Source organism: Hypanus sabinus, chromosome 28 (genome assembly GCF_030144855.1).
Source record: "Hypanus sabinus isolate sHypSab1 chromosome 28, sHypSab1.hap1, whole genome shotgun sequence".
In the NCBI taxonomy this organism is placed as follows: Eukaryota; Metazoa; Chordata; class Chondrichthyes; order Myliobatiformes; family Dasyatidae; genus Hypanus; species Hypanus sabinus.
This window is the reverse complement of record NC_082733.1, coordinates 17,845,329-17,865,126: the sequence shown is the minus strand read 5'-3', so window position 1 is coordinate 17,865,126 and position 19,798 is coordinate 17,845,329. Positions and strand designations below refer to the sequence as shown.

The window sequence follows — 19,798 nt, the reverse complement described above, 5'->3', positions numbered from 1 at the left end:
CCTGCTAACACTCTAGCAATAGGAAAGATACAGTTGCTTCTGCTATGAAATGTTACATCTCCCGAGGCAGACACAAACCCAATCTGACAGCACTGTCTCCCCCGACAACTAGACCCCGAAAACAAGCTTCAAGCTAAAAGGCCCTACTTGTGTGGCCGACTTCGTCACACACAAATAAACACCATTCAAATTGTGGTTTGAGTGGAAGTCAGAACACTGAAGATAAAAGCAGGGCCAATCCCTCCTCAATTTGAAAAAGCTTGTCTGCAGTCTCCAAACTCAACACAAACTGAAGTCGCAAATAAATCAGGGGTTGTTATTAAAAGAACCGCAACGTGTACACAGCAGGAAGCACACTCAAAACAGAGTTTCTATTTCATCGCATACCATTTATAAAACTTGTTCTCGATTGCTGGGCAGGGGCCAACTGCACAGCTCTCTAACCTAAGCGTGCAATGAGCTTACATGTTTGGCTATTGATTTTATTTCTTAATTTGGAATTCAATGATAAACACAATGCGGTGCAGATCACAGAAAGTGCAGGGCTTTAGAAAAGCATTCTGTGTTAAGTAGGCAAGCCAAGGGTGTACTCTTTATAATTCAATCAACCTCCAGTGCTTTTTAAAGCCACAACTTAATGGGACATATTGAAAATCTGAGCTCTTTATGCTTGTTAACTCTATTACAATACTAAGACATTCTTACTTGGTAACGGTAACTTACCAGCTCAGCAATAAATCTGTGGGTGTAAACCCTCTGCCAGCATACAGTATGTTCACTGAGCACCGATAATGTTGGCTTCAACAGTGCTCCACACATTGCACAACAGAGCCTGCGAGCCTCAAATAAATCTACATTATTCAAACTGATAAAGAATCAGATGGGCACAGAGTCAATTTCATGCTTCAGTATTTTCACTGGTGACTGGCAACTCCTAAACACTCTTAGAATTACAACACGAAACAAAGTAAACCAAGCTAACTACCCTTGTGTCTTAAATGATCCTTGGCAATATGATGGAGAGATCCTGTGAGAATTGTTTTTGTGTCAAAGTTTGCAAGCCCGAAGATACCAGAAATGATACAACAGAGAACTGTGGGACTTTTGCTGCTCAACGACAGTCCCTTTTTAGTAAAAAGGCTGGAAAAGACTGTAGATCTTCTTAAAAATTAAAAGCTACTTACAAACATCGGGCTTTTTACTGCTTGCACAAATAAAGCGATATACACTGGCAGATATGAGTGATGGTGCATTAAAAGAAAATACAATTATCATCATTCAATCATTCAAGGCAGAATGATGGAGCAATAACTAGATCCAGAAACAAATTAAAAATTTTACTGAATACTTACATAATTTATGAATCTTTCTGTTTTCTTTGGAAAAAGTAGGATAAATGTCAAGAGAGATGAACTGAGGAATCTCTTTTCTGCTGCTTTTGAAACAATCTCTCCCCAAGGAACTAAAGCAAAACACGTAAAAACCTACCAGAAAATGCCAGCATTTTAGGGGCTGGGTCTGATGGAATGTTTACTATAGACATAGTGTGTGCAAGACCGCTAAAGTATTTGTTTAATCTTCATAACAGCAGCCAAAGAACACACCCAAGCCAAACGAGTGCAACTTTAATTGTTGCAACAAACTAGCAGAGTAATTCCCTTTACAGCTTCCCTTACAACTCTACTTCAACAACAACCTGTACTCTTATGGCATCTTTCGCACACCTCCAAAAAAAATGTCGTGCCTGTGTGACTATATGCTTGTATATAATCTTAAACCATTGATCTGGGGATGTGCTCTAAGCTCAGCACAACAGCGAGAGAGTTGAAATTTAACTGCAAGAACACAGGAAATGGAAGGAGTGGAATATTTGTAACTTAAGGCTCTTCCACAAGACTTTTACCCCAGTGCCACTTTTCTGCAGGAACCCCAGATGCCTTAGTGTCTTTAAAAAAGACTATCAGATACTATTCTGAATACCCGTATGGGCTTCTATACCCTCCTGGGGAATGAAAGCCAAAGAACCTCTGCCTATGAGGTAAAGAAATTATTTCTCATCCCTCCATGAGAGATCGACTTCTGACCTCTGTTTCTGGACACCACAGGAAGGGAAACGTTGCAACAGTATCTCAAACACTCCAACAGAGTTGTATATTTAAAAGAGATCTCCTCTCATCCTTCTAAATACTGAAGTGTAGAAGTCTCATTTGCACAGTCTCCACTCTTAGGGATCCCGTATCGCATGAATCAACTTGGTGAACACTTTTTTTTTTAACCCCTCCTTTGGCAAGGAGTCCTGACACAGCTAAGGAATTAAATCAGGACTAAGAAGTTAGTTCTTGTTATCCATTAGGAATAGGGGCATGGACTTTCAGTTGTGGGTAACAAGAAGATGCAGCTATCACTAATGTCCCATCCTCTGTATATAGACATACTTGTTTGAAAACTTGAGGTGGGGCTAAACCCACAAGCATATAGATCTGTGCACACAAAGCATTAAATCAATAGTGATGGTGATGAAACCAATGGAAAGTCCCGAATAACCTTTACGGAAAATAAAATCAACCATTGCTATCCATACCAGTCAGATCATAAATTGCTCTGTTTCTTATGCAACACACACAAAATGCTGCGGGAGCTCAGCAGATCTGGCCACATCTATGGAAATTAATAGATAGTGGACATTTCGGGTCAAGCCCTTCTTCAGGATTGAGAAGGAAGGGGGCAGATACCAGAAGAAAAAGATGGGTGGAAGGGAAGGAGGCTAACTGGGAAGTGATGGGTGAGTCCAGATGGATGAGGAAGGTCAAGGACTGGAGAAGAAGGAACCTGATAGGAGAGGAGAGTGGACCACGGGAGAAAGGGAATGAGGAGGGGACCCAGGTGAGAAGAAGTGAAAGATCAGAGTGGAGAATAGAGGAAGGTGGGGGAACTTCCTGCTTTTTAATGCTTAGGAGTCTAATGTTTGTTCAATAAAGGCTAGTAGGTTAGTCACACCAGTGTGCACCACCTGCGCTCCCGTCTCTTATGGGCATCGATCCTTAAGCCTCCCAACATCCCAGTGCTAGTCTCAGAGCCTGGACAATTGATCGCCACCTACTAACCAAACTATTGCTGATTTTTAGTGAATCTGCTCCTCCCCAATGGAACATGCTTTGCCCCTTTAGTCCCACCACCTCCCTTTCTTCCCAAGGCTTCCACACCAGCAGCAGTCAGCAGCTGCCTCCCACCTCCCCACTCCACCCCCCAAACAGCCCAGGAGTGTATTTAATGGCTCCAAATCCTTTAGCCACTGAATCAGAATGCTAAGGAAGCAGTAGAAAGAGAGAAAGAGAGCATGGGCAAGGACAGAGTAGATGAAGAAGTTATGATTGGATGGAGAAAGTAAGGTGGGTAAGATCAAACACCAGGATCAGGACATAGATATTTTCCTCCATCTCTTTTTCCAATCCAATCCCTTCCTCCCACTCTCTTTCCCATATCCTTCCCTATTTCTCTCATACTCCATCCTGTCCCTCTCTTTATTGCCGTTCTCATTTGCTCTACTCCCCTTTCCCTTTCTTGTTCTTCCCTTCCTCTCTATCTACCTCATTATGGTTATGCAGCTTTGTCTACCTGCAATGTAGCAGTTGCACTTTATTCTGTATTCTATAGCTGTTTTCACTGCATCTTGTTACCCAAGACAATGATAAACCAATTCCAAATCTATCCCTTCTTCTCTCTTTCCTCACTCCCTTCCCACCCTCTCACATTAAGTCTGAAGATGAACCCGTCTGCTTGGCTCTGTTTCTCCTCCTCCCTCCTCTTTTCTGGCAGCATCCCATTCAGAAAAAAATGTTATTGTGTAAGCCTGGCAGTAAGGGACTGTAACTGAGGTTGCCATTGGAGGACTGAAGTTTAACAGAGATTCTCAAAAGGCCAAAGTTGGAGGAATACCGGGAATAAGACAGGAGGAGGATACAGGGAGGGAGTAAACACAGAGGCTCTTGATAATGATGGAATCTTAAATTATATTAAAGCAAATGATAATTTCAAGATGAAGTATTTTCTGACAATTAAAGAAAGACTATTTCCATTGGACAGTTCAAAACCATTGGCATGCTATTCTTGTTTAACAATGCAATTACAAACACAATTAACTCAGAAATCAACTTAATGGCTGCTCCTCAATAGATAAGAGTTATAGGGCAGTAGCCATTATTACAAACCAGAACCAGTCTTCAAATATCTTCAAATGAAACTTATGAATTGTAATTGGTCTTGAAATGATGTAGTACTGGCTCCCTACGGGACCTTGATACATTGGCCATACATACAGCCAACAAGACTACACTAATAGCCTGCATCACTAGGCATTAAAATACTTTGCATTGTGACAGAGATCAAGGAAGACTCCAGACTGGCTATTTTGCCACTAAGCACATGAAACATGGCCATTGTCATATGGATCTAGGTTTTAATCTTTTAAAAGTTTTTAGGCCAATCATGTGAGCTACATTATCCCAACAAAGGTGTAAAAATTGTAAGAATATATTTCTACATAATCATTTCTCCACACCTAAACATCAAAGTAAGCTTGACAATTATAACCAAAGAAATTGACCCCAATCACATGCTGTTATCTTTGTGCATAAAGTGTATAAGGTACTCAATATAGCTTGAATTGAAAGAGATGCTACCAAGAGATTTTCCCAGCAGGTCTCCCATCCACAACTGCCTTTACTGAATAAAGACATTTTACATTGACAGCTCTGGCCTCCTTATGGCTCATTCTAAGTCACAACAATTGGTGTAAACCTCTGTCTATGTCTGTGACCCATTAAATGGCCAGCAACCATAGCAGTGCAAGCAGCTGAGTACAGTGGATTCTGGTTAATTGGACCATCAGTTAATCAGGGCAGGCACTTATTTGCGATAAGATGAAGATGGGCAGAGTCTGAAATGCAGGTCTAGTTCAAGTTTACTTTAAGTGAGGCATGCACATTTTGTGTGGTCATGTGATGGCGTATGCCATTCATGTATTTATACATATAACCCGTAATTAATTGTTTAAACAAACAAGAATGCTTAATCAAACAATATGAAGAAGGCAAATGCAATGTTGGCATTCATTTCTAGAGGAATAGAGTATAGGAGCAGGGATGTGATGTTGAGGCTCTATAAGGCCCTGGTAAGACCTCACTTGGAATACTGTGTGCAGTTTTGGGCTCCTTATTTTAGAAAGGATGTGCTGACGTTGGAGAGGGCTCAGAGAAGATTCACTAGAATGATTCCGGGAATGAGAGGGTTAACATATGAGCAACGTTTGACCACTCTTGGACTGTACTCTTTGGAGTTTAGCAGAATGAGGGGAGACCTCACAAATATTTTGAATGCTGAAAGGCATGGACAGAGTGGATGTGGCAAAGTTGTTTCCCATGGTGGGGGAGTCTAATACCAGAGGGCATGACTTAAGGATTGAAGGGCGCCCATTCAGAACGGAGATGTGAAGAAATTTTTTAGCCAGAGGGTGGTGAATCTGTGAAATTTGTTGCCATGGGCGGCAGTGGAGGCCAAGTCATTGGGTGTATTTAAGACAGAGATTGATAGGTATCTGAGTAGCCAGGGCATCAAAAGTTATGGTGAGAAGGCGGGGGAGTGGGACTAAATGGGAGAATGGATCAGCTCATGATAAAATGGTGGAGCAGACTCAATGGGCTGAATGGCCGAATTCTGCTCCTTTGTCTTATGGTCTAATATATATGCAAGATCAGTCAAATATTACTCTAATATTAAATACAACAAAACCTATAGCCTCTTGCTTTCAGCATCCCTTCCCTGGTGCTTTTACCCTATAACTGCCCCTCATGATCCTATATACCTCTATCAAGTCACCCAATCTCCTATGTTCCAAAGAATAAACTCCTAGACTATGCAACCTCTTCTTGTAACTCACACCCCCAAGTCCGGGTAAAATTCTGATAAATACATTCTGTACTCTTCCTAGCTTAATAACATGTTTCTTATAACATATGTGGAAGGAAGAGGGTGAAATAAAGGATGGAAGGAGTTATTTTAATTGTTGTATATTGGGATACATTGCACAGGACTGTAGCACAAACAGGCTTTATAATCTGAATCCATTATAGATCAGAGGTTGGAATGCAAGAAGTTAATGTTTTGGCTGATGAGGAGATATTTGAATGTTTCCTTGTTCATCACCAATAATTTCCAGCTTTCTTTTCATTTAAAGCATTAAAGTCTCCTTAAGGTGTGTACGTTTGTATTTTAAGCTCGTCTGTTAACCATTTAACTCTCAAAAGTTAGTTATTTTCTGAACGGGTTTAAAGTTTGTGCAATAAAATTTTTCACTGTAGAAATTAACTATTCGTTCTAAGTTTTTCAGTTATTCCCAAATGTTCTAAAAGTCCTAGTCCCAGAATGAGGTGCATTAGACTGGTCTCTGCTTGTATACGTAGTCACAATCTTTGAAAGATATATATAGCACTGGACTCAAGCAGATTTACTTCAACCCAGCATCAAACTGATGTCCATAAAGTAATTTCAGTTTGAATACATATGCTCTCTGACTGTTAAATGGACTGGTTTCAGAATGCTATATACAGGGCAACAACAGAAATTTGGAGATAAGAATATGAACATCACTTCTTCGCTCGCAGATTTTATCTACAAACACTACATGTTATCAACTTTGAAATTCCTTTCTACAAATTCTTCGCCTGTCACATATAGTACTGAGTAACTGAAATGGGGTTTGTTTTGTATCTTCGACAAGGTAAACTAAGTTATTATACAGTATTACACACAGGATTTTGGATTTCCTGCTCAAGAACCCAGCTGCTGTGAATAAATGACAGGGTGAGCACAATCTGATTGATTGAACACAATGATTATTGTCCATTGAATAGATGAAATAGTTCGAGCACTGTAATATAGTTACAAATCACATTAAACACAGTAATTTTTTGGAAAGATGTTACGGTTTATATGCATTGTGATTATATTCCTAAGATGACGAGATTCAAACTTGTGAGAAGTGTTGGATAGATTGTACAGTACTTTTCCCCATAGTAGGGATGTCAAAAATGAGAGAACATAGGTTTAGGGTAAGGAGCAACTGTTGTGTATTTAATATTTCAGTAATATTTGAGCAATATATTGTATATATATATATATATATAGATTAATAAAGTATTCTTTGCTTATGTAATTCATTAAGAGTTATATGTAGAATTACATATAACTACATGAATGAATTACATAACGCCACCACATCATATGTGCAGACCTCACTTAAGTAAAACGAAGTAAACTCGTTTTCTCGGGCTCCTGTGTTTCTCTTTTGGTTAATTTCTGGAGCCACAAAATACAACATCAAGAGGGAATCCAAGGAAGAGCTTTATCCTTTATCCCTGAGAGGTGTGCTTAGAATCTAGAATGCACTGTCATGGGAAACAAGATATTCTTACAACATCTGTTGTTCTGCTCCACACCTTGTGGTGCATCGGGCAATATCCTTGCCGTTTCTTTAGCATTTGTCCTTTTTTTTATATAGGGCTGAGTTGCTAGCTCAATGGTCAGCACAGTATGGATGGAAAACGTGCAAGGAGCTGGCCGGATTCGAACCCGGGACCACTTGCCTCGAAGTCTGGTGCAGATGCCATTACACCACTGGCTGGCATCACAAAGTTCCCAAGCAGTCATCCAAATCACCAAGGCATAGAAGACTGCGGACCCACTGCTGGAAAAGAGGATCAGCAGAGATACCTTTTTGGAGGAACAGAGAGCATGTTCGTAGGGTTTGCTCTGGGTGTCAGATGTGGGAATCCTGGGAATCTTCCAGTCTCCCAGCTGGCCACATCTATGCCAGCTGCACTGAAATGCAGCTCCTGGGAGACCACGTTAGGGATCTAGAGCTGTTGCTTGATGACCTACAGCTCAGAAGGGAAAAGTGAGCAGGAGATAGAGAGGAGGTACAAAGAGTTAGTCACCCAGAGGCTGCAGGAGTTAGATAAGTGGGTGATTGTCAGGAAAGGGATGGGAAGAGCTCAGATAGTAAAGAGCACCCCTGTGGCCATCTCCCTCAGATATCATTATCTTTTTTTGGGTGCTGTTGAGGGGGTGACCTGACAGAAGACGACCACGGTGATCGGGTCTCTGGCACTGAGCCTGGTTCTGTGGTGCAGAAGGGAGAGAAGATGAGGGATGCGGTAATCACAGGGAGATTCCATAGTGAGGGGAACAGACAAGAGGTTCTGTCAGCCTGATAGAGAATCACGCATAGTGTGTTGCCTCCCAGGTGCCAGGGTACAAGATGTCTCAGATCAGGTGCAGAGTATTCTGAAGGGAGAGGGTGAACAGCTAGAAGTCTTGGTACCAATGATATAGGTAGTAAAAAGGAGGTCCTGAAGACAGAATTCAGGGAGTTGGGTAGGAAGCTGAAAAGAGGGACCTCCAGGGTAGTGATCTCAAGATTTCTGCCTGTGCCACGTGCTAACGAGCACAAGAATAGCATGATCAGGCGTATTAATGCGTGGCTGGGAGACTGGTGTAGGGGGCAGAGCTTTGTGTTCCTGGATCACTGGGGCCTCTTCTGGGGGGGAGGTACGATGTGTACGAAGAGGATGGGTTACACCTGAACCCAAAGGGGTCCAATATCCTAGCAGGCAGGTTTAATGGAGTTGTCAGGGAGGGTTTAAACTACTTTGGCAGGGGGATGGGAACCAGAGTGTTAGGGCTGAGGAAGGGGAAAACAGAAATAAATCAAAGAACGTGTGCAACAGAAATGATAGACAGGACAGGCAGGAGATGAGGCATAATCACAGCCAGTGGGATGAGTTACAGGACAATAGAGGTGTGGTGCAGTTAAAACAGAAAGCAACAAATACTGGACTGAAAGTATTATATTTGAATGCATGCAGCATAAGGGATGGTGTGGTGTGTATAAGAAATAATATTAAATCAATCGAAAGGGATGACATAGAATTGGAAGGTGCAGAGTCTCTATGGGTTGAGTTAAGAAATGGCAAGGGTAAAAGGATCCTAATGGCAGTTGTATACAGGCCTCCAAACAGCAGTCGGGGTGTGGATTACAAATTACAGCAGGAGATAGAAATGGCATGTGAGAAAGGCAATGTCATGTTGATCGTTGGGGATTTTAACATGAAAGTGGATTGGGAAAATCAGACCAGTATTCGACCTCAAGAGAGAGAATTTGTAGAATGTCTAAGGGATGGCTTTTTAGAACAGCTTGTTGTTGAGCCCACTAGGGGATCAGCTGTGCTGGATTGGGTGTTGTGCAATGATCCGGAGGTGATAGGAGAGCTTAAGGTTAAGGAAACCTTCGGGAACAGTGATCACAATATGATCGAGTTCACTTTGAAATTTGAGAGGGAAAAAGTAAATTCCAATGTGTCAGTATTTCAGTGGAAAGGAAGTTACAATGGCAAGAGAGGAGAACTGGCCAAGGTTATCTGGAAAGAGACACTAGCAGGAAGGGCAGTAGAGCAGCAATGGCTGGAGTTTCTGTGAAAAATGAGGGAAGTGCAAGACAGATATATTCCAAATAAGAAGAAATTTTCAAATGGAAGAAGGACACCACCATGGCTGACGAGTAAAGTCAGAGCCGAAGTAAAAGCAAAAGAGAGGGTATACAAGGAAACCAGAGCTACTGGGAAGATAGAGGACTGGGAAGCTTTTAAAAACTTGCAGAAGGAAACTAAGAAGGTCATTAGGAATAAAAAGATGAATTATGAAAGGAAGCTGGTGACTAATATCAAAGAAGATACTAGAAGCTTTTTTTAAGTATATTAAGGGTAAAGGAGAGTTGAGGGTAGATATAAGACCAATAGAAAATGACGGTGGAGATATTTTAATGAGAGATGCCAAGATGGCAGAGGAACTGAATGCGTATTTTGCACCAGACTTCACAGTGGAAGACAACTGCAGTATACTGGACATTCAAGAGTGTCAGGGAAGTGAAGCTTGTGCAGTGAAATTTACGACTGAGAGGGTGCTCAGGAAGCCCTGGACCTGATGGAATGCACCCTCGGGTTCTGAAGGAAGCAGCTGGAGAGATTGTGGAGGCATTAACCATGATCTTTTAAGAATCAATAGATTCTGGCATTGTACCGGATGACTGGAAAATTGCAAATGTTACTCTGCTATTTAAGAAGGGTAGGAGGCAGCAGAAAGGAAACTATAGATCTTTTAGCCTGACATCAGTGGTTGGGAAGTTGTTGGAATTGATTGTTAGGGCTGAGATTATGGAGTACTTGGAGACATATGACAAGATAGGCCAAAGCCAACAGGGTTTTCTGAAAGGAAAATCCTGCCTGACTAACCTACTGCAATTTTTAGCAGGGTAGACAAAGGAGATGCAGTAGATGTGATGTACCTGGATTTTCAGAAGGCCTTTGACAAAGTGCCACACGCTGCTTAGGAAGATAAGAGCCCATGGAATTACAGGGGAGTTACTAGCATGGGTGGAGCATTGGCTGATCGACAGAAAACAGAGAGTGGGAATAAAGGGATCCTATTCTGGCTCGCTGCCGGTTACCAGTGGAGTTCCACAGGGGTCGGTGTTGAGACTGCCGCTTTTTACGATGTTTGTCAATGATTTGGACTATGGGATTAATGGATTTGTGGCTAAATTTGCTGATGATGCAAAGATAGGTGGAGGAGCGGGTAGTGTTGAGGAAACAGAGAGTCTGCAGAGGGACTTAGATAGTTTAGGGCAGAGGTAGGGAACCGTAAGCACAAATGATTTTGTAGCAAGTGTTATTCATTAATTTGACGCAATACATAACTAAATGTATTTAAATGGATAATTCACATATTTCAAGTTTTTTACAGCATTTATCTGGCCCGCCGTCCGCTCATTAAAACATGATCTGACCCACAGAGGCAAAAAGGTTGCTAATCCCTGGTTTGGCGGAATGGCAAAGAAGTGGTAAATGAAATACAATGTCGGAAAGTGAATGGTCATGCACTTTGGTGGAAGAAATAAATGGGCAGACTATTATTTAGGTGGGGAGAGAATTCAAAATGCAGAGAAGCAAAGGAACATGGGAGTCCTTGTGCAGGATACCCTAAATGTTAACCTCCAGGTTGAGTTGGTGGTGAAGAAAGCGAATGCAATGTTGGCATTCATTTCTAGATGTATAGTATATAAGAGCAGGGATGTGATGTTGAGGCTCTATAAGGCACTCATGGGATCACACCGAGAATTGTATGCAGTTTTGGGTTCCTTATTTTAGAACAAATATACTGACTTTAGAGAGGGTTCAGAGAAGATTCATGAGAATGATTCCAGGACTGAAAGGGTCACCATATAAGGAACATCTGGCAGCTCTTGGTCTGTATTCCCTGGAGTTCAAGAGAATGACGGGGGAACTCATAGAAACATTCCAAATGTTAAAAGGCCTGAACAGATCAGAGATGGCAAAGTTATTTCCCATGGTAGGGGAGTCAAGGACAAGAGGGCACAACTTCAGGATTGAAGGACGTCCATTTAGAACAGAGATGTGGAGAAATTACTTTAGCCAGAAGGTGGTAAATCTGTGGAATTTGTTGCCATGAGTGGCTGTGGAGGTCAAGTCTTTGAGTGCATTTAAGTTAGAGATAGAAAGGTTCTTGATTAGCCAGGGCATCAAAGGATATGGGGAGAAGGCAGGGGAGTGGGGATGACTGAAAGAATTGGATCAGCCCATGATTGAACGGTGGAGCAGACTCGATGGGCTGAATGGCCTACTTCTGTTCCTATATCTTTTGGTCATTATGTACATAATGGTTTAATGGGTGTGGTGGGCTGAAGGATCTATTTCAGTGCTGCATGACTCGAAAAATCTGAAACACTTCAAAATCTGAATTTTGTAATCTTTTAGCTCTGGAATAATCCATTTACAATAAGCCACACTATAACAGGCACTAAAGATCAAGCCTGTACCTTATGAAGGACTTGGTCCTCTTAATTTTCCTCTCTTAAGTAACTTTACTCCAGATTTGTTGTCACCTTCTAACAGGTGAATGTATTCCCAACTGTCTAAACCTTAAACCACAAGGTTTGTCAAAACTAGCCAAGCTGATACCTATCAGTTCAAGTGCAGAGAACGTGCATAGACTTGATTAAAAGCACTTACAAATATAGGGAATTACTGCAAGTTTAAACAGGAAGCTGTGTTGGGAAAGCAACGCTGGAGCGTGTGTTGTTTCACGGAATCTTTTCAAGAAGTTCACAAAAATGGCGAAGGCAATTAAAGGATCAACTTTCACAAACAAGTTGCACTCTGATTTAACCTTTGTGAGTCTGCCTGTTATGATGAACCCTTTCCAACTGAGGAGCTGCCTTGCAGTCACAGTTGTTTACATTTCCCTTACTCCGCCCAAATAACTTTTTTCACAAAGTTGCTTCTGATTAACCTTTAACAAGGCCTAAAAAAGTCCTTGGAAAATAACATGATTGCACAAAACAGTAAAGATGAAGTGAGGTTTTGTAATCCAATAAGGATTCAAGCTAAGCTTTGCTGATCAAAAAGTAGTTATCGCTTTTTCCTGCTTGTCTTAGGAACATAGAACACTACAGGCCCTTTTGCGCATTACATTGTGACGACCTTTTAACCTACTCTAAGGTCAATCTAACCTTTCCCTCCTACATAGTTTTACTGGTTTTATTCTATCAAAGTAAGTGGTGATAAACTTGTTTCATCCCTATATTACTGCCTATAAACTCGAACAGCAATGCATAATTAAATTCAGACGTAACTCACCTGATGCCTAATTTTTATTTCTATTTCAGTCAATTTAAATATTGGAGCATCATTCATTTCAACACTGCACATTCTTTTCAATTGTTTAAATAAAACAAAAAATTGCTGGGATTAGTCAACATAATATAACAGGCTATAGACCATAGAACAGTACAGCACAGGAACATGCCCTTCAACCTAAATTACTTTCCCACTTAATTTAAGCTAATGGTGCCAGCTAATGGTGTAGTGGCATCAGCACTGGATTTCAAGGCAGATGGTCCTGAGTTCAAACCCAGCCGGGTCCCAACCTGGGCAGCAGCAGTATCTGTGTGGAAGAAAGGCCTGGCAATCTACTTCTGTATCTTGAAAACCCAATGAGGTCACGAAGACTTGACTTAATGACTGAACAACAACAAACCAAACTAAACTAATTCCTTCTGCCTGGATGTCATTCTGTTCCCTGTCTAGGAGGCTCCATCATATATGCCTCCACATTCTGTCCGTTCAAATTTCAAACATGATTGCTTACCCAGTTTCTCCATTCTGATGGAAAATCTTCTGCTCTTCTCTGATGACTTCCTCAATATAAATGATGCCTGACCTGCTGAGTGCTTCCAGTACTCCAATTCCATATTTAAGGTGGTGACAAATCAGCACATAGGAGGGAGATTAAAAATCAGCCTGAGTGGTGCCACAATAACCACCTCGCACTCAATGTCAGTGAGACCAAAGAGCTGATTATTGACCTCAGGAGGAGCAAACCAGAGGTCCATGAGCCAGTTCTCATCTGGGGATCAGAAATAGAGAAGGTCAGCATCTTTAAATTCCTCAGTGTTATCATTTCCGAGGATCTATCCTGGGCTTAGCACACAAGTGCAATTATGAAGAAAGCACAACAGCGCCTTAGAAGCTTGCAAAGATTTGGTATGATATATAAAACTTTGACAAACTTCTAGAGCTGTGATTTGGAGAGTATATTGATAGGTTGCATCACAGCCTGGTATGGAAACACCAATGTCCTTGAATGGAAAATCCTACAAAAAGTAGAGGATACACACAAGTACATCAATGGGTAAAGCCGTCCCCACCATAGAGCACATCTACAAGGAGTGCAGTCACAGGAAAGCAGCACTGTGTGTCGAAGCAGAGACCCCCACCACCCAGGGGCACCCAGAGAGAGCCCCAGGACCCACAGCATCAGGTCAGGAACAGTTATTACCCTTCAACCATCGGGCTCTCGAACCAGTGGGGATAACTTCACTCTCCCCATCACTGAACTGCCCTCACAGCTATGGACTCAATGTCAAGGACTCATCTCATTTTCTTGATATTTATTGCAAATTTATTTATTATTATTTCTTTTGTATTTGCACAGTTTGTTGTCTTTTGCACATTGGTTGTTTGTTGTCCTTTTGGGTGTGGTCTTTCATTGATTCTTAAACTTTTCTTAAAAGTTTCTTAAACTTAATATTAAGTTTCTAATATTAAGAGGAATAGGCAGAGTGGACAGCCAGCACCTCTTCCCCAGGGCACCACTGCTCAGTACAAGAGGACATGGCTTTAAGGTAAGGGGAGGGAAGTTCAAGGGGGATATTAGAGGAAGGTTTTTCACTCAGAGAGTGGTTGGTGCGTGGAATGCACTGCCTGAGTCAGTGGTGGAGGCAGATACACTAGTGAAATTTAAAAGACTACTAGACAGGTATATGGAGGAATTTAAGTTGCGGGGTTATATGGGAGGCAGGGTTTGAGGGTTGGTACAACATTGTGGGCCGAAGGGCCTGTAATGTGCTGTACTATTCTATGTTCTATGTTTTTACTGATTATGCCTGCATGAAAACAAATCTTAGTTGTATATGGTGACATATCTGTACTTCGATTATAAATTTACTTAGAACTTATTGGCTGTTAATTTTATTTCAGATTCTCACCATCTGCTTTTTTTTTTGCTTTCCTTTACATTTCTTTAATTTGTTTTTTTAAGGATAACTAGAGCTAGGATTGAAATGAAAACTTGCAGTTCTGAATTGTCTTTCACAAGGACAGTATCTTCCAAAGTGTTTTGACAGTCATTTAAGGATATTTGAACTGTAATCACTCTTGTAATAAAAGAAATGTGACAGGTAACCTACAGAAGGTGAACTCCCAAAGGCCTCAATATCTGATCATCTTTGTTTTAGATCATGTTGGTGAGGAAATTCACCAAGAGATCATCAATTATTTCCTTTTATTTTTCAGAATATCACCATGGGATCTATTTTAAACAGCAATAAGAACACTGGCGTGTAATTTCATCTAAAGTGTGGTACCACTGACAGGGACATTCATCCACAGTCTTACACTGGCATATCAGCCACCATCCCAAAGTATAATTTCTAAAAAGCTGTTTTTGGTTCTTTGCGGGAATGGGACGTGCTCTCGGGGTTTTTCATAACTGGCCGTTGTTCAGCCTTCGCTCTGATTTGGAAGCCTAGGATCTCAGGGCTTTGGAGACAGGTGGATTGAGGGTCGCTGTCATGGCAGGAGATATCTATGGCTGTGTGCCCGGACACTTGAGATCAATGAGATCCTCAGACACAGAGCTCGAGAAAAGTGACATAAAGGACTTTTAGCATCATAAACCAGCAAGTTGTTTGTTTTGTCTCCCTGCTTGCTAGGAAAACAGAGAACCTCTTTCTCCCTTATTGGGGGGGAGGGGGGAGAGAGAGAGAAAGAGCCTGTGGTATGTCATATACCGGGTGAAACGCAAAGTCTTTGGGGTAATTGCAAGTCTATGCTATTGCTTTGCTCAGGCTTGAGTGCTCGGTGGTGGGTGCTGATGTTTTTTTTTGCTGGTGAGGGGAGGTGGGATTGTTGCTTGCTGCATCTTCCGAGCGGGAGGGAGGGGAGTTGGGGGGACTTTGGGGTTCTACCATTTAACTGTTGTTCATTCTTTAGGGCACTCCTCTGTTTTTGTGGATGGTTGTGAAGAAAAAGCATTTCAGGATGTATATTGTATACATTTCTCTGACATTAAATTGGACCTCATCACTGGAACCTTTGAGAAACTTCAGCTATATATAATCAATACTTTTGCTGAAAACATTATCTAAAACAAGATTATCTATATTTTATCACATATTTGTTTTAGGACATTGCTATACACAAACCAGGTGTCTTCTTCAAAGACTTTACTCTGTATAGCAGTGTGGGATACCCAAGGGTCATTAAGGACCTAGAACATACAGAATGTTACAGCACAGTACAGGTGCTTGGATACACAATGTTGCTTCGACCTTTTGACCTGCTCTAAGATGAATCTAACCCTTCCCTCCTACGTAGCCCTCCTTTTTCTATTATCTATGTGCCTGTCTAAGAGTTTCTTAAATGCCCCTAATGTATCTGCCACTGGCAGGGCATTCTACACATCTTGAGTAAAAAATCTCACCTCTGACATCCCCTATAGTTTCCTCCAATCACCTTAAAATTGTGCCCTCTTGTATTAGCCATTTCCAACCTGGGAAAAAGCCTATGGCCATCCACAATCTAGGCCTCGCATAATATCTTGGACCTATTTTGTCACCTCCCATTGCTCCAAAGAGAAAAGTCCCAGCTTGCTCAATCTTTCTTCATAAAACATGTCCTCCAGTCCAGACAGCATCTAGATATATATTCTCTGCACCCTCTGAAGCTTTCACATCCTTCCAGTAATTAGGTGACAAGAACTGAACACAATGTTCCAAGTGTGGTCTAACCAGGGTTTTATAGAGCTGCACCATAATCTTGTGGCTCTTGACCTCAATCCCCAATTAATAAAGGAGAACTTACATATGATTTCTTACCAACCCTATCAACTTGCTCAGCAACCTTAAGCAATCTATGGACTTGGACACCAAGATCCCTCTGTTCCCTCACACTGCCAAGAATCCTGGTATTAACTCCATATTCTACCTTCAAATTCAACCTTCCAAAGTTAATCACTTCACAATTTTACAGGCTGAACTTCTGCCACTTCTAAGCCCAGCTCTGCATCCTGTCAATGTCCCATTGCAACCTACAGCAATCCTCCACACTATCCACAGCTCCACTAACCTTCATGTTTTCAGATAACTTACTTTCACTTCTTCACCCAAGTTATTTATAAAAATCGCCAAGAATGGGGTCCCGGAACAAATCCCTGCAGAACACCTCTGGTCATCAACCTCCAGGCAAAATATGCTCCATCTACCACAACCTCTGCCTTCTATGGACACGCCAATTCTTTATCTACACAGCCAAGTTTCCCAGGAACCCATGCCTCTTGAGTTTCTGAATGAGCCCACCAGGAAGAATCTTATCACCTTACCAAAATCCATTTACACCATATCCACTGCTCTACCTTCATTAATGTGCTTTGCCATATTGTCAAAGAATTTAACCAGGCTCCTGAGGCACCTGCCCCTCACAAGTCACATAATCAAACCATGCTTCTCCAAATACTCACAAATCCTACTTCTAAGAATCTTCTCCAATGAATTGTCTACCATTGAACAAGACTCACAGGTCTATAATTCCTAGGGTTATCCCTACTCCCTTTCTTGAACAAAGAAGTAACATTTGCCAGCCTTCAATAATCTAGTACTACTCCAGGGCCAGTGAGGACATAAAGATCATCGCTGAAGGCACAGCAATCTCTTCCCTCTTTTCCCTTAGCAACCTGGAGCATATTCGGTCTTATATTTCTATCCTGATGCTTTTCAAAAGTTCTAGCATACCCTTTTTCTTAACACGTTCAAGCATATCAGCCTTTTTTATGCTGTCCTCGCAAACTTCAAGGTCTCTCACTAGTGAATACTGAAGCAAAGTATTAGGAACCTCCACTACCTCCTGCAATTCCAGGCAAACGTTCCCTCTACTATTCCCTGATTGTCCTACCATCACTCTGGTCATCATCCTGTTCTTCATATATGTATGCATAGAATACTTAAGAGGTTTCCTCAATCCTTCTTGCCAAGGCTTTCTTCCATCTTCTAGCTCTCCTAAGTCCATTCTTCAGCTCCTTCTTGGCTACTATGTAACCCTCTAAAGCCCTATTTTACCTTGCTTCCAAAACATTAAGCAGGCTTCTTTCTTTCTCTCGACTAGATATTCTGCATTTCCTTTCAATCATGGTTCCTTTACCCTATCATTCTTCCCCTGCTTCAAAAAGACAAACCGATCCAGAAAACCATACAAGTGTGCCCTAGCCAACCTCCACATCTTTTTACTTTATTTGATTTTACTATTTTATTGAAATACAGTGCAGATTAGGCCCTTCAATCCTTGCCACCCAGAACCCCCCCCCCCATTATTTAATCCTACCCTAATCAAGGAACAATTCACCTGCCAACCAGTATGCCTTTGGACTGTGGGAAGAAACCAGAGCACCTGGAGGAAACCCATGCAGTTATGGGTAAAACATACACACATTTTTTTAGACAGTGGTGGGAATTGAACCCGGGTTGCCTGTAAAGCTCTGTTCTAACCATTATGCTGCCATGCCTCATTTCACTTTTGTGCATTTTCCCTGAGTATTTCTGCTCCCCAGTTCTTGCCTAATGGCATCATAGTTCTCCCTCCTCCAGTTATCTACTTCCCCATACCCTGCTCCAGTTCTTCTCTGAGATTGTAGTAAAGATCAGGGAGTTGTGGTCACTGTCTCAGAAAATGCTCTTCCACTGAGACCTGACCTGTCGCATTGCCTAGCACCATATCCAATATGGACTCTCCTCTCCTGTCTAGATACTGAGTCAAGATTCCATCCTGGGCACACCTGCCCTATCCAATCCTTTTGCACTATGGAGGTGCCAATCATTATCAGGGAAATTAAAGTCCCCCCTGAAAACAACCCTATTATTTTTATATTTTATATTATTATTTATATATAATTAACCCTATTATTTTATATTATTCCAAAATAGGCCTCCTGATCAGTTCCTCTGTGTCTATTGGTCTAAAGAATACTCCCAATAGTGATTGTTCCCTTCCTATTTCTGAATCCACCCACACTGACTGATCAGACAATTCCTCCATGATGTTTGATATGCAACTGCCCCACCTCTTTTACCTCCCTCTCTGTCCCTTTTGAAACAGTCAAACCCAGAACGTTCAGCAGCCAATCTTGCCCTTGTAACTGCCAAGTCTCTGTAATGGCCACAACTTTATAGTCCCACGTACTGACCCAGTACTGCTCTGAGTTCATCACCCTTATTCCTGCTATTTCATGCATTCAAATAGACACACTTGAACCTATCCAACTGACTGAAAATTTGCCCCATCAACTGCCTATCCTTACTCACAGACACTCTACCTGCTGCACCTACCTATACATCAATTGCCTCATCCTCCAACATATCATGCTGGTTCCCACACCCCCCACCCCCGCCAAACTAGTTTAAACCCTCCCCAACAGCTCTAATAAATATGCTCACAAGGATATTGGTCTCCATCAAGTCCAGGTGTAACCCCTCCATTTTGTACAGGTCATATCTCCCCCAGAAGAAGTCCCAGTGAATCAGAAATCTGACACCCTGCACCAATTCCTCAGCGATATCATCCTACTCTTGCTTACACTGGCACAGGTAGCAATCCAGAGATTACACGCCTGGAGGTCCTGCTTTTTGCCTTTCTCCCTAGTTCTTCAGCGGACTGATAAAAGCATCAGACTGAGATGTAGCAGCAATTGAAGAGATGATTCAATTTCCTTTCTACAACAAAGATAACAACTACTTTACATGTTGAAATAAGAAATTCAAGTTGTATACTTTGATAATAAATGCACCATTGAACATATTGCATATGTTTCTCAGCGATACTCTACTTCATTAAGTGCATTAGCAATGAAGTATCATTCCTCTCCTTCGAGGGATTGTTGAGCAGAAACGGAGATGAGGCTGTTTAATTGTGGTAAGTTCAAACAAGCAGGTTGAGAAAACCTGAGAATTGTAGATAATACACTGGTCGTACCCACATTCGAGGCTTATCCAGTAAGAGCACAACATTCTCCCGAGGATTGTCACCTTGTTGTCATGGTTAGGCCTGTGAATTATTGAGAT

The 19,798-nt window shown here is 41.6% G+C and overlaps 1 protein-coding gene across 7 annotated transcripts in view; it reads right to left on the bottom strand.

Annotated features, from left to right (window-relative positions):
- Positions 1-19,798, bottom strand: part of sema4ba (sema domain, immunoglobulin domain (Ig), transmembrane domain (TM) and short cytoplasmic domain, (semaphorin) 4Ba) — a 435,779-nt gene that overhangs the window by 167,908 nt on the left and 248,073 nt on the right. Inside the window, exon 1 of one of the 7 annotated variants that reach the window (XM_059952677.1) lies at positions 13,279-13,536. The exons of 4 other annotated variants lie outside the window; for them this stretch is intronic. The gene's annotated coding sequence lies outside the window, so the exon portion shown is untranslated. Of the gene's footprint in view, positions 1-723; positions 846-1,352; positions 1,480-13,278; positions 13,537-19,798 lie in introns of those variants that run through there. 2 more of the 7 variants (XM_059952675.1, XM_059952679.1) reach the window with 2 other exon arrangements.